General features: G+C 38.9%; 1 protein-coding gene across 3 annotated transcripts in view; it reads right to left on the bottom strand.

The window, feature by feature from the left end:
* The window catches only part of LOC122790096 (wiskott-Aldrich syndrome protein family member 3-like), a 995,086-nt gene that overhangs the window by 788,670 nt on the left and 180,102 nt on the right, over positions 1-26,314 (bottom strand). The window lies entirely within an intron of this gene.

Consider the following 26,314-nt stretch of genomic DNA (forward strand, 5'->3'; position numbering starts at 1 on the left):
ATTTCAACAGTGCACCAGTTAGCAATAAGGCAAGGTGAGAATATGCATGCAATGAAAACATACATTCACCCTCTTCCCCAGAACTCAACAGAAGAAGGTCTTGACATTCAAACATGCACAAAAAAGGCAATATCAATGAGCAGTAAAGCTTTATAATGCAGCAATACAAACACGGGAAAAATGCAATGTCATTAAGCAATAAAAAAGTTATAATACAACAATACAAATATGAGAAAATGCAATGTCATTGAACAATGAGGATTTATAATGCAACAATACAAATATGAGAAAATGCAATGTCATTGAGCAGTAAAGATTATTTAAGGCAGCAGTACTGACATGGCAAAATGCATTATCATTGAACAATAACGATTTATAGTGCCACAATACAAATATGAAAGAATGCAATGTCATTCAGCAGTACTAACACCCTCTACCCCCTTGATCAGTTCTAAACAGACCAACTATGAAACACTCTATTATACCTTGTTCACTGGCCAGTGACTACTTACAGTCTTGCTGCCAGCATGATGGGGCCCAAGATGGAGCTCATATCGATCCCAGTTATTTGTAATCCACAAAGCATTAAAGGGGCGGGGGGAACCACAATCTTATAAAAATATAAAATGATGGCCATAGCCTCTCACCACTCCATCGAGAATATCCTAGTGACTAGGCGCCATGGTTTCTCTGATGAGAAATGCAGAAAATCACCTACCAGAATTCTGGTAATCATCTATGGCTTCTCGGTACTAGGCCCAAGGGAACTCCTTTTCTTGCTGAATCATAGCAAGTGTGGAACTACTGGTGTCAGACTGATTCCACAAAATACCATATCCAGGATTTTAGCAAGAGACAGATGCAATCTGCTACTTCACTTCCCTGTCCCAAAACAATAGAAAAGAAAATCCAGTCATGCTGCAAGGCCCCTTTTTCTCTTCAGCTACGTGTTTAAGTCTTCCCTCCTTCAGCTAGTCTTCCAGAACCTCTTTCACTTTCGAAATTGTTTTTTGTATTCTTGAAAAGGAGCTCCACCCTGTGGTGTAATTGAAAACTACAGCCTATTACTTCTACATGAAATACAGTGGGAGCTACCACCTGGCACCACCACTAGATGGCAGTGCAGGAATGCTCCACATCAACTTTGAATTTCTTTCATATATAACTTTTATCTTTTGGAGAAAAAAGTGAAGAAATAGCTTGAAGTGTTCTGAATCTTAGTTTATCACAGTTTACTATCTTGTAAATAAAATGAGACATACAGTGATATCACAGAATGAGGGATTTGTGTCTACCTCAAAATTTCTTTCAACTATACGACATTCCACTAATACTAAAAATATAATTTAGCTGCAAACAGCAAAAGGAATAACACACTATTTGAAGTGAATTTCAGAAGTGAAAGGGTATTTTGTCTCATTTATTACTCACTCTAAGAATTCCAACTGTTGAGTCTAAAAAAATGCTTATATCCTAACATCTAAGATTAATTTGAGATTGAAACCTGTTGTTGAAAAAGCAACTCATCATAGTATGACAGGGGTGAGCAAACATTATCTCATCAAAATGTACTGACTTTGTCGGTACTAGATCACTGAACAGTGGGGACTGGAGAAAATGCCCTTTAACCCACTGCAGTGTGATCATGGAGTTGGTATAAATACTTAGCAGGGGGGCATGGAGGGTGCTGGGTGGCAAAAAACATTGTGTTCTTTCCTCTCTTAAATTCTTTGTGGATCAGTGATTATTATTTCAGATGTATAGGTGTCTATCATTGTCGGATGGACAGGTTGCTTTTTTGATAGAAGATTATGCTTGCAATTAATTTATATCCTTGCTGTTTATTAGAAATGTATTGCTTTTTTAAATTTGAAATTTCCTAATATATGCTTATGGCTTTTATGCTTCTTGAAATAAATTCAGCCTTATTTCAACATAACAGAGCCAGTGAAATATGATGGTATATCAGTTTAAGCTTTGCAAAAAAAAAAAATACAATGTTATTTCTTGTTACACCCAGTCTGTAAGGTATATTATTCAGATGATACCTATTACTAACTTTTGTCATCTAAATTGAGATAGGGTTACCAGGAGTTATTTATTTTCATTAAAACTCCAAACCTGCTAATATCACAATAACTACTTATTACAGATTTTAATTTTTCTTAACCCTAAATGCCCTCATGGGCATAAATGCTGATATAACTTTTTTTCTTAGATAACTATTTCTTGCCCATAACATACTGTGAAGGCACAGCTGATGACATTACAGTGAGGTAAAACTCTTTTTCTATTCAAATCACACTTAACCATCTAGCTACCTTAAGGAAACAGCAACACAAATACCTCTTCAGATACTGGTAGCCATTCCTTTCCCCAAGAATACCATTCTACATCCCGCTGTAACATAACTACCACCTCCCACTTCTCTCCACAAACAAAATGACCTACTAAGGCAGCAACTTTCCTCCTCAAATAAAAAAAGTAACATAATAGATGGTGACTTCAGTCTCAACTTGCTCATTCTCATTTTCAGTGATCTAAATACTCTTTTGATTCAATTTAATCTCACATCACAGCCTACTAGACCTAACTTCAGTATGTCCCACCACTCTCTCCTAGATCTTATATTAACTAACAAACCTTCTCTAATCTCAACCTACCCACCATCTGTCCTTCAGTGACCACTGCCCTATTAGTTTTTAGGAATCCCCTTTGCGTCCAGTCGTACAGACGCTTCTGTATCTGTGTGACTGATGGTTTATGTCTTCAACTTCTGCTCCTATGAGGGTACAAGTGAAAGGTACGCATGTGTGTGTGTGTTTAAGTGGGGTGTGCGTGTGTGTGTGTGTGTGTGTGTGTGTGTGTGTGTGTGTGTGTGTGTGTGTGTGTAAGAAATAGGTAGGGGTATGTGGATGTATGAAATAGGTAGGTAGGGGTGTGTATGCATGTATGTAAGAAGTAGGTAGGTAAAGGTAGAAGTGTGTGTGTGTAAGAGGGAGAGGGAGGTAGGGTGTGTGTGTGTTTCTGTGTAAGTAAGAGTGGGGGTAGGAGTGTGTATAAGGAGGGGGTTCATACCTCTCAATTATCCAGATTTTTACTTCATATTTTCAGTTTGTTTAACATAAAATTGTGTTTTTCTGGCAAATCATTGAGGACTGAATTCAGAAAATAATGGTTGTTCTACCCACTTTCTAAGGTGGTAGTATGTGTGTGTCATATTTTTCAACTGTACAGATGTTCACAGAATGTCCAGATTTTTGCCTTATATTTTTGGTCTGTTACTCATAAAAATTCTGTTTTTTTTTTTTTTGACAAATCCCTGGATTCTAAGGATTAAAGTTACTAAATAATGACATGCATTAGAGTTTGACTTTGTATCCTTCAGAAAATGCAGAACAACACAAAATCCTGTTATTCTAACAACTTCCTAAATGTGTCCCTAGTTTTGTGCCTTTGTCCCCAACATTATAACAGTCTTTTTCAAGATTTCTTGTGCTAAGTGATTGAGAGGTATGATGTGTGTGCCTGCCTGTGCCTGTGTGTGTGTGCATGTGTGTGAGAGGGAGGTAGCGTTACCCCTCAGCTATCCAGGTTTTTGAAGAATGTCCAGATTTTTGCCCCATGTTCCACCTATAAGGGATTGAAGTTGCTAAATAATAACAGACATTTGAGTTTTAGACGTCACTTGATAAATCCATTTGTTGGAGATGTCCTTTAAACTGTAAAGCTGATTGGTCTCATATATTTTTTGATTGTATTAATATAAAAAAAAATTCTGGGAAGAAATTACTATTTTTTTCCGAGCTATATTAACAGATACTTTTATTTTAACCAAATCTTTAGTCCTCTTAAATGTTAATGATACTACTGGAATGAATAAAAAAGATCTATACCTACTTTAGTCCATACTAGCTGTGGCAAGGAAATGTACAACTACAAAGTGGAAGTCTTCACAAGAGCCTACTCTGGAAGAATTCTTGAGATTGATGGAAGAAACAGCGACATTAGAAATCAAGGTGAAGGAATCAATAATTTCACCTAAAACATGGACAAACAATCCTTGGGAAAATGTTTTTTAACTCTTATTGAGACATTAAAAACGAACCCTAAATAATGAATGTGTAACTTTACACTTTATTAATTGAATATTATAAATCTTTGTCACTAATTTCATATATTTTATTCATTTTTTCCCTCCTCTGTTCAGGTCAATTGTACACAGTGTATATAAAGGTTTATTGATGATTGTATTGTTAAACATTATATTATTTGGAAAATAAAAAATTATTTGTGAAAAAAAAAAGAAAAATGCATACTAACACAAATCTTGTTATTCTAGCAATTTTCTAAGTTCATGAGAGCAATATTTATAATCTGTCCTTAATTTGTTTTAGGCTTTGTCCAGATTTTGTGAACCAAGAGGTTGAGGTGTGTGTGTGTGTGTGTGTGTGTGTGTGTGTGTGTGTGTGTGTGAAATGCCCTATTTATGAGTTAGCAGGTGGAATTTATCTTCAAGTGCATCTTCAAGGAATTGTGAGCTTCAAGGGAAGAAAAGTTCACTGCTGCTCATGCTAAGTCTGCTTAAAATGTGGAACTGTTTTGTTTAGCAAATGGTATCACTGTGGTATAGAATTTTAAAGCAGTGTTAGTAGCACAGCGGTTTGCATACTTGCATGTTGATGTAGAGGGCTGTAGGTTGTACTCCCACAGCATGTAGATTTGTATTTTAAGGGGTGGGATGCTGCAGTCCCGAGTATGTCCTCCTTTGGATGAGATGCCTAGTAACTGTGAACCTGTTTTCAGCTTGCCACCCATTCCCTATTGCAATATACCAGCTTACCATTTTTTTAATATAACATAGGCAATTTATTCTTGAATGGCAAAAGGCACTGAATTTGTAGATGAAACACTGAAATATACAGTTGTTTTCTAGCAACAACCTCTTTATTAGTTTCAGATCTCTTTAATGTGGAATTATTCAAATGACTTTTACTTCTGCAGATATTGTGCATATTGACTGATAGTGGTAGATTGTAATGACAGAGGTTTGAGTGGCATTTTATGGTTGAAATGTTCTGAATTGGGCAGTTTGTCATTATTGGTTCATATGTTTTGTTTAAACGCCTGTTAAAAAATAGAAACGCAAAACAAAAAATAACCTACTTGCCCCCCTGCAAACGTTATTGTTAGTTGTGGGCAGATGTCAGCATTTCAGCAAAGTTGATATTTGTCATTGCTGAAATTCTCTGTTCGATATTTCGGTTGCTCGGTGTTTTGATTTCCGACAATATTTGTCGGAAATCGTTGCGTTAGTCTAAATGACGTTTCCAAATATGCTAGTAAACCAGGAGAGAGATGTTATTAGAATGTAATGTTCTGTTGTTGCTTTATGGTAGTAATATGCTTTTTAAAGAGGAGCAACTATCTGGCTTGCAGATAAGTTTGTGGGCAGTGGTGAGATGGGAGTGTGTTAGCTGATTTGGGAATTCAAGCCAGTTCAGGTCCTTTGGGGCTGTGCAGTGGTGGGTTTTATGAGATAAATATGCGGTGAATCTTGCTATTTTATTATAGTGTGCATCAGGTTTGTACTTGAGGGTGTTATTGATAGTAGTGAAGGCAGGTGATGCATACAACAGAGATGGGAGTCGGTAGGTTGCTGCTATGGATTTTCTTGTGGATACTGTAATATATTGATTTGTTCTATACAGGGAGCCTACTTTGTGCGTGTGTATCTGTCTGTCTGTGTCAGTGTGACTGTGTGTGCACTCATAGGTTCATAGGTGTTTACTAGGCTAATGACCACAAGGGCCTTTTTAAACCTAGTCATGCATCCCAAATCTCTGACAAGTTCTGATACACTTGATAAGTGTAAGCATGGTCCTGCGAGATGAACCATTTACAGATTACCTCTGTCCATTAGAAACATAGCTGCCTAACCAGGGATGGATTTCTGGTTTCCCATCCAATTGTCCAAGTTGCACTCTGCTTCACATGGATGGGGGTGTCTGTTCCATAGATTGGGTAGTCTCTGAGATATATACCTATCTCTCCAGCAGGTCCTATTTATATCACAGGCAAGGTTTAAGTCCTTAGAATGGGTAATTCTGGTACTGTTTGTTTTGTGGATATGCAGGAGGTCCATCAGAGTGGGGTCTGACAATGCCCTGTATGCCAGGCATAGATCTCCTCTCAAAAGCCTGTAGGAGACAGAATACAAGAATAGGGCCTTGAGGTGGTCTGCACAGGACATATTGCTTACTCCCTGTATTCTTTTAGTGAGGAACCTCTGTGGGTATTCCAATTGTTGGATATGCCTGGTTAGGTACATAGCAAAAGGGGAATTGTACTCAATGATAGCTCTGATGAATGCTGAATACAGTGGAACAATGATTTCCTTGGACTTAGATGCCATTTCCTTGTTTATAAGTTGCACAACGTAGAATGATTTCCTCACCACTGTAGACACATGATGATCAAAGGCTACATTACTATCTATGTGTGTCCCTAAGCCCCTGACTACTGGGTCAGCTTTAAGGGGTGTTTTGTCAATATGATAGTTACCAGGGATGGATGATTTCCCAAAGGATACTGTTATGCATTTCTTGGCATGTAGTTTTAGTCCATGGCTCTGACACCATTTGTTTGTCTGTCAGCCCCTCCTGGATAACGTTTGTGTCAGTGTGAGATTCGATGACAGCTCTTAATTTCCAATTATCTGCAAATTTAGTCAGCTAGAGACTTCTGATATTGGCCTTGACTTCTGAGAAATAAATTCCAAAAAGGAACAGTCCAGGGACTGATCCCTGAGGGACTCCACTCGTGACTGGCCTCTTTGTAGAGGTGGACTCCCCAATTCTAACTTCCTGGATCCTGTGTGTGAGCCAGTTAGCTATCCACTGGGTGACATACGTGTTTGTACCTACCCTCGTGAGTTTGTCAACAATGCCCGAGAGGGGCATTGTGTCAAATGCCTTGGCCAGGTCAACGTAGGCAGAGTAAACAATTTTGCCGTCATCCATTGCTTTGGTGACCTTCTCAAAGAAGTCCACCATGTTGAGAGACATGATCTGCCCTTGACAAAACCAAACTGGATTGGGTCCAGTGTCTGGAGGTTTACTATATCTCTATTGATCATCTCCATGATAATTCTTTCCATGGCTTTACATATAAGACTAGTGAGACTTATGGGTCTGTAGTTTCCAGGGTCTTTAGATGACCCACCTTTGCACAGAAGGATAACTGTTACCTTCCCTCCATTCATGAGACATGAAGCCTGTTTGGAGGCTACAGTTAAACAGTAATTCCAGAGGCGCTGATAGGTCATGTTTCATGCCATTTAGAAGGCATCCTGGGATATTGTCTGGCCCCATTAATGCCATGTTGTTGGTCTTAGAGAATTAAGGTCCTCTTCTCCCTAGTGATCTTGGGGGGAGTCGTATTTGATATTTCCTGAGGGAAGGTTGAGGGGGAGAGATGGGTAAAGTTGGAGCTGAATTCATCAGCCAGGAGGTTTGCTATATCTTCTGGCTCAGTATAGGTGGCTCCATTTACAATGAATTCTCCACACAATTATGCATTGCCTTTGAGGTTGTGGACATAGCTAAAGAATGTTTTATGGTTGTCATTGGCCTGGGAGGCTAAACTTACCTCAAATTTGGCTTTGGGTAGACTTTATTTCTCCTCTGAGTTGTTTGTTTAATTTCATGAGTGCTTTTATCCTGCTGGGTGCTGCACCGCCTAATTTTTGCCATGATATTCTTCCTGCTGTTATACACCCTATTGATTTTGGGATTCCACCAGGGTGGCTTGTTTTTTGAGTTAGTTCTGTACTTCTTCCTGGTGGGTACAGCTGTTAACATGCTTGTACAGGGTTTCTGTGAACAGTTCTGAATAGGCAGCACTGTTCTCTGGGTTTATGGGGGCTTGCATTTTGCCAGGAGGTTAACCTGTGTGTGTGTGTGTGTGTGTGTGTGTGTGTGTGTGTGTGTGTGTGTGTGTGTGTGTGTGTGTGTGTGTGTGTGTATTTTTGATAGTTTGGAGAATATGTTGGTCATATTTGAGTTTGTCATCTAGCAGTACTCCAAGTAATTTGGCTTCTGACATGATTTCAGTTTTTGTATCATCAGATGAGGCAATATGTAAATTGTGTTTTTAAGCATTAATCTGTTTTGGTAAAAAGAGTTAGTTTAGTCTTTTTAGCATTTAGGAGTAGGTTTGCAGTGCCTATCCAGGATTCAGCAGATGAGAAAGATCCTTGTGTAATTTCCTAGATGATTTGTTGGGTTGGGAAGAGTAGATAAGGGCTGCATCATCTGCATGCTGAATTATATTTGTTTTTTTTTTGTTTGTTTGATTTTTTTTTTTGTGGCAGTATGGAGTTTGCTTACAAATATATTAAATAGAAGTGGGCCCATTACTGATCCTTGTGGGTCTCTAACTCTTGAGTGTCTACACTGAGTTTCAGATATCATTTATATTTGAATTTGTTGATAATGAGGTGGTGTATAGTTTTCAAGTTAATTTTTACATATTTGTAGCTAAACAGGTTAAATGGATTTGGGGGGGGCATATTTGTGATGAAATGAAAAAGCATGGTGTTCTTGTGAGTAGTATATAGGGCTGTGGTTTGGTAGGTGATGTGTGTTGAGGAACAGTTGAGTGATTATTGCTGTGTGGTGTATTCTGTGTAGGGTTTGTTGGAAGCTTTTGTAAGATACTAGTGAGATGTGAGTGGTTGATGGGTGAAAATATCTAGAAGTCGTTTGTTTTTGTTTAGAGAAAGATCTAGAAGGTAATCAAAATCTAATGTTAAATATTTTGTATTCATTGGGTTGTTTTTATCAGACTGGTTTCAGGTTTGATGCTTGCTATGTTTCTACAGAGCTGCTTAGTTTTAGTGAAAAACAAATTAAAATGCAGGATATGTCTCTAGTGTGACAAGGGAGAATAGTTGTAGGGTACAGATGCTGAACTGAAGATAGGGGTAACCTATTATGAGATATAGCAGAAACAGTGCATTTAATGTACTGCTTAACAGCTGAGTGTGGCAGAAAACTGGCTCTTCTGGCAAACCTAATAGCAGCTGGACATAAGCCAGTATCTTCTTGCTCTCTTATCTACTATTTGTTTAAACTTTTCCAAAAGGTGGCATAATCGGGATGAAGAAATCTTGTCTGAGAAGTAACTGGGAAAGATATTCAGACCCTTATCAGTAATGGGAAGATGGTTCGTTCTCCTGTGTTGAGTAGTTTACTTCAGGGGTGGCACTCCAGATGTATGTTCTATGAGGATGGATAGTACGTGATATGGTTTTAAGCAGGTAATACTATTGTGATGGATGGGATAAGGTGGAAGAATGTGTGGAAACAGTTCTGATATGCAGATTTTCACATCAAAAAAGTGGAAGGAGTGCAGTGGTATTAAATGTGTGGCTCTGGGGAGTGGTTGAGAAATTGGGGATGGGATTAGATGTGTGGCTCTGGATGGAGGGTGGCTGGGGAATTGGGAATGGGAGGGAGTGAAGTGGGCCACACCTTCAACTAATATGGAAGACAATCAGTGTGGGCCTTCTCAAACCAAGTGGTTTTGCACACCCATCCCAACAAAGGTAAACAAATGGCTGGAGGCAGAGTTTTGCTGTGTCTGTTAAGACAGAAACAGATTGAAGGTGCACCAGTGTAGACTAGTGATAAGGTAAACCCCACAGAGTGGGAAGCAGTACAACTGCATTGATGTATCACTGGGTGCTCAAGGATGCTTAAAAATGAAAGCAGCCAACACAGACTAAGGTTGCATCCAGTGAAAACACAGGAATGCAGTTTATGCCCTCTGTACATGCGCTCTTGGCTGTGGCAATGTTCTTATTACTCAAGCCCTATAAAACAGGATACAAAAACAACTGCTGCAATTGCCTAAAGTATTTAGAGCAGGAAAGAGGCAGAGAGGGGTAAAGTGTAGGTGTCTCTGAATACTAGTGTGCAACTTTTCCCTTCACTGATGGGGGTGTGTAAGATTTTAAAGCAGCATCTCCCCTGCACTTGAATCCTCTTTTTCTACATTATTATGGATGGCACCTGTTACAAGAATAGCAAAAGTTTTAAGATTTTATTATGCTGACCTAACACTGAATCCCTACTTGCTCCCAAACACTTTTTAGAACCCTAACTGTCTAATGAAGAGAAAAAAAGGACCAGGAAATTTAAGCAGATGAACATAAAAGAACACACTACTAGAAGGTAAGTGGGCTAACCATGTGAAAAAAAAAAACATATTTAGCGGGACAATTGTGTGTTCATATGATAAGGAAAAAAAAAAAAAATATATATATATATATATATATATATATATATATATATATATATATATATATATATATATATAGTTTATCATCAAAATTTCAAAGACAAAATAATTTGTGATCAAAAGAACAAAATATAATTATAAAAACAAAGCCTAAATGTCGAATGTCAGTAACAAGACTAATGACATTTGACATACCAGACTTCCGTTTTTCAATGTCTGTATGTTCCTTTTACATTTTGGAAGAGGGACAAGCCCCCCTGCACCCCCCCCCATCCCCTGCAAATTATATATACCAACTCTGAGATCGTACTACAGTGAGGAAAAGGGTAAATTCCCTGATCCTCACTGTACAGCGATCTCCATTCACAATGCCAAACTCATAATAATGAATCAAGCTTCACTTTCATTATTATGATTTCATATTATTCTAGTTTGGCGTTGTGAAACTTTGAAAACTTACTTTCAGCCACATGATTTTCCAACACGAACCTTTGAAATTTTGATAGCTTACTGTGGAAAAAAGGAAGAATATATCAGGAAGCAGGAAGAGAGAGACCAGACAAAGTACAATACGTTGACAGAAAGGAAAAGGAGAGAGAGTTCTAAAGTTCTAGAGAAGGATCACACTAAACAGGAAAAACACTGTAACATTCTAAAATGCTCTCCAACTTGTACAAAACATGAGACCAATTTCAGTAACCAGGAAGGATAACTGATAACATTAAAAGCTGTTTAAGAAAATATACGTTCAGCTAAATTTATCATTACTTTAAAGAGTTCTTCGAGACCTAAAACACAAACAATGTCAAAACTTAACTCCCTAGCATACAAGTGTTGCAAAACAGTCCACTAAAGAACAAAACTCAATGTTCTAAACCGTCCTAATTTTCACAGAATATCCAGATTTTTGCCTCATATTTTTGGTCTGTTCCTTATGAGATTTGTCTTTTACTGGCAAATCACTGAAGATTGAAGTCATTAAATAATGCCATACATTTGAGTTTTAGACTTAATATCCTTTAGAAAATGCATGCTAACACAAATATTGTGATTCTAACAGCTTTTTAAGCTCATAACAGCCATATTTAAAATCTGTCCCTATTTGGAGCCTCAGCCCCCCCATTATTTAGGCTTTGTCCAGATCTCTTACATTAAAAAGGCTCAGAGGTATGATCACCATTGAGTAAAGTTTAACTTAATCAACTGTTTGACTTCAAAGACAAAATCCTACTAAGCTTATGCTAGTCTGTACAGAGGATTATAATCAGGTTGCAGAATATTATTATGTGCTGGAGACATGGATACCAAGAAGTTCTCCTTGAGAGCATAGGTAGCATGTGCCTATCTATCTGTCTTCACCACCCATTACCATCCTGCACAGTAACGCATGTAGCCTGGTTGATTAGAGCACCGCTTTATATTGAGATGTGTTGGTCTGACTTCAGGATTTCTGCTCTCCTGCACAATTGCATTATGTGGAATACTACTGCTGTATGGATTGCTTTGTGTCCTCTGGAGTAAACATTACACTGCATATTTTTGTCTACCTACACAGCTGCACTGCATGGTATGGTCCTCCTACATACTTACCACCAGGTTCATTTATGCACCTGTGAAAACATATGTGGTACATGTTTTAATTCGGATACTTATTGTCGTCTTCTTTCACTGGACACGCTACTTATTTGCACAAGATTTGTACGGAACTGCAGTTCATTTCTAGGAGTCCTGCACTTTAGCTTTGTTCTTTAAAGAAAATTGGCTGAAATGATATATAGTATGTTTTTTATTTGATATATTTATAAATGTTCATTTCTATCCTTACCATATATCTGTTCTCTCTCTTTGCAGCTTTTCTCCCTTGGCTTACACAGAAAATGAATTATGCTCCGGTGCAACTTTCAGGTCAGTACACAAAACAATTAACACCTATTTTTCTAAGTTATTTTGCCCCCATGGCCGCTGACTGACAAGCCATCCTTAATCAGACTCAGTCCATTAATTCCTCTGTATTAAGGACTGTACCCTAGTACTGCACAGGGATACAGTCATCCATTGAAGCCATCATATAGGCAGCCATGGCAGTTGTGTCTCTCTCTAGCATCTGAGTGAGGGAGTTTATTTTTGCAATAGCAATTAGCTTGTACTGAAAATGTCTGAGAGATATGCTATAAAGTAATTATGTAAGAAACTTTAGAAAAGGCTCTATATCTTCTCATATTACTGGTTGTTATGCACCGTGTAATGTTCAGTTGTTTGTCATTTAATGCATAACAAATAAGGAATTATTTCCAGCAATGCTTGTGAATTGGGTGCTGTCTTAAAAGCAGCCAGTGTCTCTACTCACTTTCTTAAATAATGAGAATAAACACATAATTATCATTCACAACAATCAGAGCTTTTGTCTTTACACACTACTTTCAACTGCATCCTAAAATGTATATTTATTTATGTGAGCATCTAAGCTAAATGTCGTTCCTTGATTACCAACTGCCTTATACATATGATCAAACACTGGACAAGAACAGAAACATAAAACCAAGGGATAGTTCAGGAGGTAAGAATTACCTGACCCACATCAACATTTCATTACTTATGTGACGACTGGGGAGAGATGGGCGAAGGCTGCCAGCCTAGTCAAACAGAATTTGATATATAATTCTGTCAACTGTATAAATAAATGTAAAATACAGACTTATGTTTTTAAATGTAAGAAAACACTGAAATGTGGAACTGCAAAATATGTGACAACATTGCACTCTACTGGCTCAGTGAAGCATGTTGTATCCTTTCATGTTAGAATTCGGCCCTTGGGCAGCTGGATAAAGATTTCATGCCCATTGTTTTAAGGCTAAAGCTAAAACCTTCTACCTGTGGCTGGTTTGTGTAGAGATGAAGTATGCTTTAGAGTACATTATATATTTATAGAGTTTACTGTCTAAGCCCTTCCAATAAACCTTAGACTGTATAGTCACATTACCATTGGATATTAATATTGCGCAGTAATAATTGGACACCCTTTTAAGGGCCTTTTTGTAGGTGATATTATTAACTGGGTGGTGGCAGTGATTACTACCGTATATTCTGGGTAAAGGGGCACAGCTGGACAATCTGTGTCAGCCTTTCCCAGGAGTGTCTGTGAAGTTGTATAAATACTTATCTCAAAGTGTGTGTGTGTTGTGTCAGCTACTTGGGCAGGGACATGAAGCGCTGGTTGGACAGAGAGGGTACTGGAGGTTCTAGCTTGCCCAGTTAGGCTGAGACCTGGACCCTATAGCTGTGCCAGTGAGGAGTCTTATTGGGGACCTGGAGAGCAAGGGAGCAACCAGCCCCAGACTAACTGTGATCTCTGTGTGCACTTAAAGGAAATTGTACTTTACTGTGTGTATTAGTTATCCTTTCCTCTTCTAGGAGATGACCTAAGGGACAAATGTCATTTCCATTTTATAAGTTCCTTTTTATTTAAGTGTACGCTGATTGTTAGATAATTGATCTATGAAAGGTACTGTTACTGTTTACAATATTGTCAGTGTAGTAGAGAGAAATGCATTGGAAGCCTCTGTGGTGCAGCGGTTAGCATTGTCTCCTCACAGCAAGTGGTTCTCCTGTTCGATTCTCGGCTGGAGCACCTTCTGTGTGCATTCTGCATGTCTTCCCTGCAGTTGAGTGATGTTAAAGACATGCAGGTAGGTGCGAGTGTGATTGGGCGTGCCTTCGTTGAAGGTTGGGCATCGGGCTGGCGACTTGGCACCATAAAATCCACTGCCAATCATGAGCAGACTGGAGTTCCATTGTGGCGACCCCTAACCGGGAAAAGCTGAAAGACAACTAACTAGTACAGAGAAATGCATTCCTTTAATATAACTCAGAAGAGTTTGAAATTCATATATTGTTTAGCAATTACTCATTTACAAGTGAAAAAGATCTGCTGGGTCTACTGAACAAATGAAAGTCATCAAATAAAATAAACGAAAAGGTAAATCAATAGCTAAATTATTTTTAGCAGCATATGTTACAGAAGAAATAGGCATAGGAGTTGTGCAGCTAGGCTTGTAAGGGCCCTAGTGGTCATTAGCCTAGTAACAACCTATGAACCTATATAGTAAAATAGTTTGCCCCTGTATTAGGACACATTAACCTAGAAAGAGAGGTAACATTTTCTGTGTGCGTGTGTGTGTTGGGGGGAGGGGTGCTATGTATTCCTGTGGTAAAATCTGGAGTTCTAGTATCACTTACCCATTTTTTAGTTTTCCTTCCATGATAAACAGCGCAAATCTTAAGTATGACGTATGAAAACGGAACAAGACACAGTCACAATATTGGAGGATGTAGAAGTCTGTACTATTTCAGGAAAAAAGAGAGAGGAAACTCAGTAAGCAGAGTAATGCAGGCAAACAGCCAGTAATCACTGGACACAAGCAGAAAGACTGTCTTATGAGGTCAGCCATAGCGCCCATATCAAATGTTTGGTTTACCATGAAATTCTTTAATTGGCTCTTAAAGTAATACATGGGTTGAACAGAAGAAATAACCAGTGGGTCAGATTTGAGACATAACCATATGACTAAGTTGATTTTAATTTTAGAAGCAGGTTCAGACACTTAAACATGGAAGGGTCCTAAATAGGCAGACTCTTTTTGAGTACATTTTACTTGTGCAATTTAAGTCGTGCCATGACACTGCAGTATCCACAGACAATGTGACAATTAACTCTATGTAATATACTAATTATCTTAATCCTGCTGACTCTTCCCCAGGAAAACTGTTTTTTTTTTTTTTTTTTATAGCAATAAAAATTACAGGGCAATTAAAAACCTTTATTCAAAGATACCTCATCTCACTTTTGCCTTATATGTTTTCTACAAACCATACAGCCATTACAGTATGGCAAATCAATGTTGAAAGTTAAATATAGAAATACAGACACTAAATGTAGATATTTATGTAGATCTATTTGAAAATATCATATGTGAGGTCATCCTATTTATGGCAACTTGATAAATTCATTCACTAAATCCTGAACTCAACACAAACTACAGTGTTAAACTGCATAACTAATAATAAAAAGAATGTCAGTTTTATGAAACTTTGTTGCTGGGGAGAAGATCTCCCTGTACCACTGCTTTTCTCTTCCATTTATTACCTGCACCAACTGTACATTTGCAGAGCTTTGGGGGAGAGGAAATTTTCAAATATTATGTCCCCTTCTCCTAGGCTGTGCAGTCTTGAAGGTGATATAAATCAGAAGGTGTGGAAGAATGAAGTCCTTCATGTGGAGGTTAGGGGTCTTTACCTTTCAGGTAAAAAAGTGCAGTCACCTTACTGGTATCCATTCTGTCTTGTGTGATACAGAAACATTTGTGGGTGCAAACAAGCACATCTGCTCTCCTGGGCTTAAATGCTAAATTGTAATTTACCAAATTAGGAAACTCAGACTCTTGGGAGTATCTAAAGAAGTAAAAAAATGCTTTTATTTTTTTCCTTTCTTATTCAAACAAGCTTCATTGAAGCCTAAATAACTTTTATTTCTTTTATTCTAAACAAGTCTGTACTGGTTCACAAGAATGAACTTTCGGACAAATAGCACTGACTGTGCATTCTGTTAAGCTTTTGTGAAACGTAAAATCTGCAGCTAATCCACGCTAGTTGGAATATTCAAGGTACTACTTAAATATACATTTGAGAGATTAGGCATGAAAATCATCAAAATGTATCTTGTGACAATGACATTTAGTAAAAAAATATCAATATGTGTTACATAATGACTGTTAAAAGGCAAGCTCCGTAAAGGGTTGCAATCACTGTACTTCTGTTTGTTTAATGGGGACATATTAATGAACACAACACAAAGTTTTAATATAAAATAAAAAGGTATTATGTCTGTGTCCATACATCAGTCCTCTGACTACAGAAAAGTATCTGTGGCCTAGCATTCACATGAATTTTTGAATGAAGAGGAGCAGAGTGAGGGTGGGGTGAGGGGAGTCTTTGGGTTTCCAGTTTCCAGATGATTTGTGAAAGCCTGCTTTCATGTGCTCCTACTTATAGAGTCTGTTTTTCCCACCATTTGACCAATGAAAAACCAAGGGGACAATAATTAACAGCAAGGGGTTTTAAGTGAAACCAGACTGATTTTAATTAAATAATTCATCAGCAGCGACGTCCGTGTCTGCAGAATAATAAAACTCAAGTTTTGCATGCAAGAAAGCTCCTACAAGCTAACAAAGAGTAAAGGCCTTTCCCTGTCCCTCACTTATTTTGTTTTACACACCGCTTAACGTGTAATATACTCCCTGAGACACACAATCTATTATATGCTAATCTTTTACAGTTCTATCACGTTTCACATTGGTATTCCCAGTGATTCGTCTGGTTATTCTAGAATTATTCTCCCTTCAGTTTGTTGCCCTTAAACATGTCGCTGCCCATTTCATTCTTCTGTAGATGTAAACTGTGATATCCTTCCTGGGTCGGTTGCTTGAAAACAGTCCTGCACATTTTAAACAAAGTTTTATCACATTTTCATACAGACAGGAGAAGGAAGGAGGAAGGTGAGCACAAGAATGTTAAGACAGGAAACACATACTCACATTTGTAATTCTAACATCATATTAGAAAAGGACTGTGCAGGTAGAAACATGAACATGTTGTAATAACTTGGTTTGTAAAGGCAATTCCAGTAGAATCAAACATGTACAACAAATTATTAAAATAAAATAAGGTATCTTATTTTTAAAGGGAAATTTTCAATACTTTATGTGTTAAACGGTTGAAAATGGGTGATCAATGGATTCTGTGAAAATTATTTTGGCTCCCTTTTACTTGCTTAGGGTACAGCTGTAGGAGGCCTATTCGCATATAAATGAACCTGTTCAAAAAAGAATAAATTAAAAAAAAATAAATTTGAGTATTCGAGTCTGAGGCATGAATACATAGACTCTTTCTCTGAACGTACATTTTTCGTGTTTGTGCACCCTCAGAAAAAGTATATTTATAGCCCAATGGTGTGGGGAAAGAGCTCCCATATCAGGAGTGCAGCTGGGGGGAGGGGGGGTTGCCCTCCTGCAAAGACTGCTTTTTTTTATAAACTTCACACTGCTCACCAATATACTATCATTCCAGTGATCAGTGGTGAGGTGGTGAAACTCAAGCAGTTGTTGTTTGAGTTGATAAAGGAGATCCAACTATGTAATGAATTATGAATCTGTTGAACATACACAGCACTAAGAATCATGATTCAAATTGCAAGCTGTTGAGTTCCTTTGGCTGATTTGACCGATTCACACTTTATGCAGTTTATTTCAGACACATTGTTAATAATCATAATGGTAACATCCCCCCATACAAATACATAATATATTTTATTTGGCTTTATTTCATATTAAGGCTTTGTATTGGATAAACTGCAATGGTTACAAGCAGATTCTTTGAGAACCGTGTCCGAAAATATGTTTAAAAATTCAGTATTCTTGTACAACTTTTACCAGTACCAAAAAAAATGTCTCAGATGTTTAGGTCAGTGAACTATTGATATGAGAGCTGAGAGTTGTATTTTCCATTTGTGAGTGCTCTATCTGTGCCTTTTTTTTTGGTTTCTGTGTTCTAGTCAGGTATCATATATCTGTTTAAAACTTTCATTTAATGGCTACAGCTAGTAGCTGTAATAGTTTCCCCCCTGCCCTCCCTATTGTTGTCTTGTTCTTATATTTGGTGGCTTTGCAGTTGCCCACACATACTGTATATTTGATCTGGGGCATTCCTCCCAGTCTAGTGTCATTAGTTCATTCTACCTAATAGAGAGAATGTTTGAGAAGGCCAACCCACTTAGATTCTTAACCTTGAAATATCTTCTGTTCCAGCTTTCTCTTTTCCACTTTACTTAAAAAAAAAAAAAAAAAAATTCTAAGCTTGTTTCCCCCCCTTTCCTGTAACTAGTCTAGTCCAGATACAGATTTGCTGTATCCACAAATGTTTGTAAGCTCCAGAGCCTCCCCAGCCTGTCTGTGTTGGAGGGAAGCCTGATAGCTTATCAGCAGGAGTGGTAAGCACTACATAACCTACCAACTACATAAGGAGTGGTTTCTGGCCCAGAAATTGTAGTTATTGGCTGTTTGGGCAGTTCTTCCATCTATCAACTTTCTGATTTAAAAGCCCACATTTGTACTCATTTCCTCCCTTTCCTGTAACTAGTCAAGTCCAGATACAGATCTGCTGTATCCAGGACTGTTTGTAAGCTCCTGAGCCTCCAAGCCTTTCTGTGTTAGAGGGAAGCCTTCTAGCTTATCAGTGGGCATGGTAAGCACTAGAATGCCTATCTACCACAAGAGGAGTGGTTTCTGGCCCAGATATTGTGGCTTATTGGCCTTTTGGGCAGTTTCTTCCATCTCTTTCAACTTTCTGGATTAAAATCCTGAATTTGCACTTGTTTCCCCCTATCCTGTAACTAGTCTAGTCCAGATACAGATTTGCTGTGTCCAAGACTATTTGTAAGCTTCTGAGCCAGCCAAGCCTTTCTGTGTTGGAGGGAAGTCTTCTACCTTAACAGGGGGAGTAGTAAGCACTAGGTAGCCTATCGACCACAAGAGGAGTGGTTCTTGGCCCAGAAATTGTAGTTTATTGGCCATTTGGACAGTTTTTCATCTCTCTCAACTTTCCAGTTTAAAAGCTCGCATTTGTGCTTGTTTTCCCGCCTTTCCTGTAACTAGTCAAGTCCAGATACAGACTTGCTGTATCCAGGACTGTTTGTAAGCTTCTGAGTGGTGCCAGAGTCTCCTCTTCAATTTTTCATTAGATCTACTAGCTCTCTCCTCTCATGCACTTTTACTAGATTATTAGTCTAGCACTTTACCAGACTTCTTGTAGCAATTATTGTAGCATGCAAAAGTGCTACCAGCACTAAACGTTCTACAAGGAAACAGATCCAGTACTTTTTATCAATGCCCACCCTTCCAGGCATGTCTAAAGGTCAGTTCCTGTGCTTTTTCCTATTAACCTGGTGAACTTGGGCATCCTGAGGCAGTGTAGTAAGTGCCTAATATACACTGACAACCCTCTCCTCTTACCTTCCAACACTCAGATTTGCTAGAGATGCACTTATATATCCAAATTGGAAGCCACGCACCCTCCAGCCAAGACCGGAATAGCTGGTCAAGAGGAGAAGAACAACACTTGTACCACACCACATGGAACACACAACCCTCAAGAATACACACCAGCACTGCCTTCACATACAAACCCACACCCACCTTCGTGGAGGCTCTCAACAAAAATCTACCCAAGCAGCAGAGATCTCCAAGGCAGAAATGCATGTGACCACTATAACACTACACTAATCACGAGACATATAACTCTCCTAAACAGTGTGCCACTCAACCAAAGTCCCTAAGGCAAAACAGCATGCCCAATACACTAGTCATTTGTGACTCGATAGTGAGGCACACTGATGCCCCACTCACTAGGTTGAATAAGGAGAAAGTAACAGTCAGCTACCTGTCAGGTGCCAAGATCTGACACATAATGCATGTACTCAGGTCGCTCAACAACAGGTACAAATATGACTCTGTCATTGTACATGTGTGGGTGAATGACCTGAGACGTTTCTCAAAATGTACTCGCTCGAAGCACTCCTTAAAATGGAGAACATAGACATTTGTGCTGTAATAGAGACCTGGTTGAAGGCAGCAGAAAGCACCCCTGCACTACCAAACTATAACTCATTCCACACCTTTTGGGCCCAGAACTTGTACCGAAGCTCCAAAGGAGATGGTGTTTCCATATTCATAAAGGATGCGCACACCTCCAAACTGGTTGCCCAACATAATGCATCAGAGATACTTCAGGTGCAGCTAACATTGGCTGCGACAGTGATTCAAGTTGAAGCCTGCTGTACGTCCCCAATCATGTCCCAAGACTTGCACTCCATGTTCCTAAACACCCTGGAGAATATTAGGGTCCAACCTAACACTGTCTTACTAGGCAACTTCAACTATCCTTTCATTAACTGGGTAAACTACTCACATACCAATACACTTTCCCAACATTTCATGGAGTTCATTAATTCCAATGCCCTGGACTAGCTCGTCCTTACCCCCACTAGAGGTAGCAACTTCCTAGACCTGGTCATTACTAACATGGGCGACCGTTACTCTACACCAATAGTCAGCTCCTCCCTGGTTAATCACCTTGGAAATCCACATCCCCCCCCGCATAGGTAACCAACATAAAAAATTTCTCCAAAGCTAACTTTGAGCTCCTAAAAACAGAGGTGGCCAACTTCACGGCACCCATGCAAATGGAGAATAGTTGCGTGACCGTAGAATCATGCACCAATGCACTGTACAAACACACACACAGATGCATGGATCTCTCCATACCCAATAGAACCAAGACACTCTCCTCCAAAAAAAGGAAGCCAATTTGGTGGTCCCCTGCCATAAACAGTCCACAACAGGAGGAGGAAACTGATGCAGAATAAGGTGAAATCCCAAGACTGGAAAACTCCCTTATCAGCCTCAAAAAAAAGTTGAGATCCCTCATCAAATCCAATAAAGATAGCTATGAAAAGTGAATTTCAGCAGATAGTAAAGACAACCACAAGGCCTTCTATTGTTATGTAAAGACTCTCCACGGCAATACCCAGATTTTCTCTAAGCTATTGCACAATGGTACCTCCTATATGAGCTAACAGATATTGCCAATATACTGGCTGACAGATTCAGTGCCAACTTTACCCTTCTCCCCCCGAAAGGACCAATCACAATACCAGTAGATTGCCAGCACCCAGTATTACTGCTGCACAGATTAAAACAGCACTGTCCAAGGCCAAGAATACAGCTTCTGTGGGGCCTGATAATATCCCTGGTTGTGTTCGACATGAACTACAGAATGAACTGGCACCTCACCTGTGTGCCCTGTTCAGTCTCAGTCTCCCCTCAGGCTTTGTCCCTATCGAATGGTGCACTACTACAGTCATCCCTCTCCACAAAGGAAGAGCAACTACAGACCCTGGGAACTATCACCCCATTAGCCTGACGAGTCTGATATGCAAAGCTATGGAACGCATCATCATGGACCTAATAAACAAAGTATAGGGACTCTCCAAACTCTGGATCCCACACAGTTTGGTTTTGTGAAGGATAGAGCATGCCTGCTGAACTTGGTCAACTTCTTTGAGTCAGTCACCAGAGCTGTGGATGAAGGCAAGGTGGTTCATACAGCCTACCTTGATCTGGCCAAGGCTTTTGATTACATTCCCCACTCAAGAATCATAGAAAAACTCACTAAGCTTGGCAGCAACCACTATATCACTAGGTGGGTTGCAAACTGGCTCACAGATAGAACCCACGATGTGAAAGTAGCTGACGTGAAGTCAGACTGCTGACTAGCATGAGTGGAGTCCCACAGGGTTCGGTCCTGGGTCCTCTCCTGTTTGGTATCTACTTCTCTAAGTCCAGGCCAACACGAAGGGACTCCCGATGACAAAGTTCACAGAAGATTGCAAGTTGGGAGCTGCTACTAACTCTCCAAGTGATGACATCTTACAGAATGGCCTCACTGAGACCAACGACTGGTGTCAGAACCATGGCCTTAAGCTCAATGCCAAAAAATGTGTCATCACCCCGTTTGGGGAAAAACCCTGTTCCCATGAATTACCACATTGATGGTAGTCAATTGAACACAGAAGGCGTTATAAGAGATCTGGGAACACAGGTTGACCGCAATCTCTCTTTTGATCACCACATTACCACTTTGGTCAGAAAGTCCTTCTATGTGGCACATCTCATTACTAAGGGTTTTGCGTCCAGGAAGAAAGAGGTCATTGTCTCCCTCTACTCTTCCCTTATTAGGCCAATCATCGAGTACAATGCCCCATTTGGCATTTACCTCACTAGGCACCTGCAACTGGAGAGGCAGCAAAAGTACCTCACAAAGAGGATCCTAGGACTTAAACACTTATCTTATATGGACAGACTCAAAAAATTCCAACTATTCTCTGTCTCATATTGCCTACTTAGAGGCGATCTCTGATTGACTTACAAAGCCATGTCTGACCCAGCTCTGTTAGAAATGCTACATTTAAAGAAATCCCAATCACTCCACACCACATGCTCCAGAGACCTCAGCCTCATTACCCCAATTAACAGAACATGCTGAAGGGACAGGTTCATAACCCAGAGACTGCCCATGCTATGGAACAGACTTCCCATACATGTCAAGCAGGGCACCTTGCTTGACCCTCTTCAAGAGAAATCTTGATGAGTGGATGGGAAACAGAAAATTCACCCCGGGGTTAAATCCAGTGGCTCTACTCAACAGAGGCACTGGGAACAAAGGTCGGGTGGCACTATGCCAGGTTAATCCTATGGCTAGGCTTGTAAAGGCCCCAGGGCCATTAGCCTAGTACACACCTATGAACAAAGACATTCATTCACTGAAGTTTGGTACTTTTAGATATGCTGATTTGTACCTATATTTGCATTTAATAGCATTCTATAAGAAAGTTATGTTTTTTTGTGTTCAACACTTATTAATTTTAGACAGTTGTAAAACGAGCACTTTTCTGGCTTAGTCTGGAATTTTGTGTTCCATACTGATAGAAAACCAAACTTCAGTTTACCATTTAAGCAAAAATCCATGACTGACTGTGGGTGTATCAGGATTTTCCCATGGTTGGTTTGGTATGATCACAAGGGTGAAGAGCGAGTTATCAAAGGAAGCCAACAATGGGTAAATGTTAATATACTCACACCCAGGAGTGGATTATTGCTATTATACAATGACATTATTTAAGAAAGAAATGGCTTACCTTTCTAAATAATGTCTTTCTATAATGGCACTGTAGTGTTCTTCTTAGTTTGCTGATGAAATGTCCACCGATATCTGACTTATGTCTCCACAATTGCAGAATACAGTGAAAAAGCATTAGAGAAGAGATGATCTCCATTGTTGTTTTTTTCTTTTTTTGACCAAGATTCCATGAATGACTGTGCTTAACTGCAAGGAAAATCAGATCCATTTCTCATTATTTACTTTCATAGAACATATTTTCTTGTTTCTTTTCTGTCGGTGGACAGAACTTCTTGTTGAAGTAATTTGATGGCTATGTTCTTGGCAGTTAGGTATATGCCAGTAGAAAAGTCCAGCTGCTGAGTGGTACTTTGGGGCCAGACTTTTTTTATATTGGTATATGCTTCATTTACTGCATGCACACTAGTTGAACTGTCCAGCCACTTTTGAATAACAGTGGTGTCTTATTCTGTAATATTCAAGTACACCATAAGACACTTGATTACTATTAACAACCAAAAACCACTCTTTGAGCCAATGACCTTCACCATACAAAATTTGTGGATTCACCTTTTGTATGGTGAAGTACTTTATGTGGATTGAATAAACGTGCTTTTAACTATTGGTCACAGGTCATTGGCTCAAAGAGTGGTTTTTGGTTGTTATTTGTGTTGGTTTCTACTCTTTTACACACTATATCGTGTTACTGGTTACACTTAATTACTATCTTAGAGTATCCACTAAGAGTGGAGGGATATATATAACGACATTTTCCAAGAAGCCATGACTATTGAATAGTCAGCATGGTGTATAATACTTACAGGAATGCAAAAGTACCTGGGTATACACTACCAACCAGAAGAACTCTAAATGGTACACCTAGTAGCTTTGTAAGCATAATATATTTTACTATAATGCTTTAGAAAATTGTTTTTATTTGCACTTTTCAAATGAGGAATGTCAGAGGTTCTGTCTTCTTTAGGTTAATATTTAGAAAGGTATTCAAGGGTGATACATTAGCATCACATTTGTGGACAGAAGTAAATTATAATAAATTTGCTTTTCTGATGAAGTTTTGATAAAGTATTATAGGTAAAAGGAAAAAGGTACAATCTGTGGTAGCCTAAAAGGAATGAGTTCTCACTTTTACTGCATATATCTAAATCAAATGCATGTGGTCTTCATATTTTATTTTACTTATCTCCCACTTGTAAATGAATATGACTATATGATGAAAACTCTGACTGCTGTAGTACTCGCTGAGTTACAAGTCACCAACTTGATGAGCATAGCTCGACAAAGGCAAAATCCATACCTATTTTCCATAAGAAAGGACTGTCAGTGCCCTTTCTAAGTTTTCATGGTAGGAATTCTTTTCTTTTGAAAGATAGGGACTCTGGTTGTCCAGAAGGCTTGCTCCATCTAATTATTTTTTTGAGCAGTTGTGCTCCGTGAGTTGGTTTCTTAATAACTTGTAACTTAAGTCATAGTAGAAGTGAAAATCATAAACCTCTAACTTAGTTGTGCATTTTGAAAGTAAAGTTTTCTATCCAATAATCATCTGTTAGCATAAAAAGCATATGGCTCTGACTGAGACTGCCTGAAATATTGCTACTCCAATCTGGACACAAACCTTTGCATTTCAGTGGTATCACTTTTATTGAAGCCACTATCACTGAATAAATAACACTGAATGGTATATTCACTAACAAAATGCAAAAAGGCAAAAAAAAAAAAAAAACACATTCCTAAATTGTTTTCCATTTAGTTTTGATGTTTTATTTACTTTGTTGGATGTTATGGTTAGATGTGTATGTTTCACATCTTCAGTTTCCGTATGAATATTTTTGTTGTGGTGAAATGCTGCAGATGTGGTGTAAGGAGATGATTTTTTTCCTTGCAAGCTCTTTGCCCTTTCCCCATTGTTGTGGGCCAGCAAAGTTAGTATATTTACGTAAAGGGGTTGTGAGCAAGAAGCCTTCCAGATTATGGGTACAAGCAGCACCCTTCATAAAAGTGGTGTTTTTCATAGTTTTTGTTTAATGATAGCATCTTTTAATGTCATTTTTTTTTCACTGAAAGTTGTTTCAGGACAAACTGCTTCAATCAGATTACAAGAATCCTCAGGATTACAAAAAGAGTGATACATAACAATGGTCAAGCCTTTTTCCCTGTATTAAATGTTAGGTCATAACTCTAGTGATTGTGAAAGTTGGGAATGGAGAAGTGCACAATCTACTGTTACAACATTACGACAAGGATTCAGAAAAACTGCCACCACCAGTGCTACTTGGGCCACACCATAGTGCCCAGTAGAGCAATGGCAATAGTCTACAATTCAGAGATGTAATAAAGCTGCAAGAAGTAACATTGTAACAGCATATTATCCTGCCACTAAACTGCATGCTGCACTGTTAGACCTAACAGCATGAGTGCACCCTCGCCAGCTCATGCAAGTATCTTCAAAACACATGCACACACACATGTCATCATATAATGATGGCCATGCATCCATTAACAAACACACAGAGATCCAGAAAAATGCAGTCATGCCCCTGTACACAAACGCTTGCATGAGTATACACACACACACACACACACACACACACACACACACACACACACACACACACCTTTGCAGTACTTATCTCCTTTGGTGTTACCAGCCCAGATCCTTCCATTTAAGTAAATATGGTAGGCTACTAAAGGATAGCATACAAGTTTTCCGTTTTACTTCCCAGTGTCTCAGAAGAGCTATTTTTTGAATTGCTCTGCCATGCTGTTCAGATGCTGGCAATATTTCCATGGGATGAATACATGGCTAATTATCATTTGCTGTGCCCCCACACTGTCATATTTGCATGTGGCTTCACCAGTAAGATCACTTCCTATATTGGAGGCTAATGTCTTCATACTGCTTTAGCAGTTGGGCAGTCTCTGAATGGCTAGTACCTAATGCACTGTGTAATCCTGCTGTGAAAGGGCTTGTGCAGCATTTTAAATATTGCAGGATCCCAGGATATGTCACAAACAAAAGTACTGAAAGTATACAGACATTGTTTCATAGGTAATTTTGCACAGCTGACATGAAATATTTGGAGATTGTAGTCTCTGTAACCCTAATATAAAAACATAACAGGTGTTATACACTTGAAATGAATTTAAAGTAGACAAATTATAAATTTCATGTCAAAATGTTAAAAATTGCCCCTGCTATAAGTTC

The sequence above is a fragment of the Protopterus annectens genome, chromosome 15.part0 (genome assembly GCF_019279795.1).
Source record: "Protopterus annectens isolate FY-2018-M chromosome 15.part0, PAN1.0, whole genome shotgun sequence".
NCBI classification, from domain to species: domain Eukaryota; kingdom Metazoa; phylum Chordata; order Ceratodontiformes; family Protopteridae; genus Protopterus; species Protopterus annectens.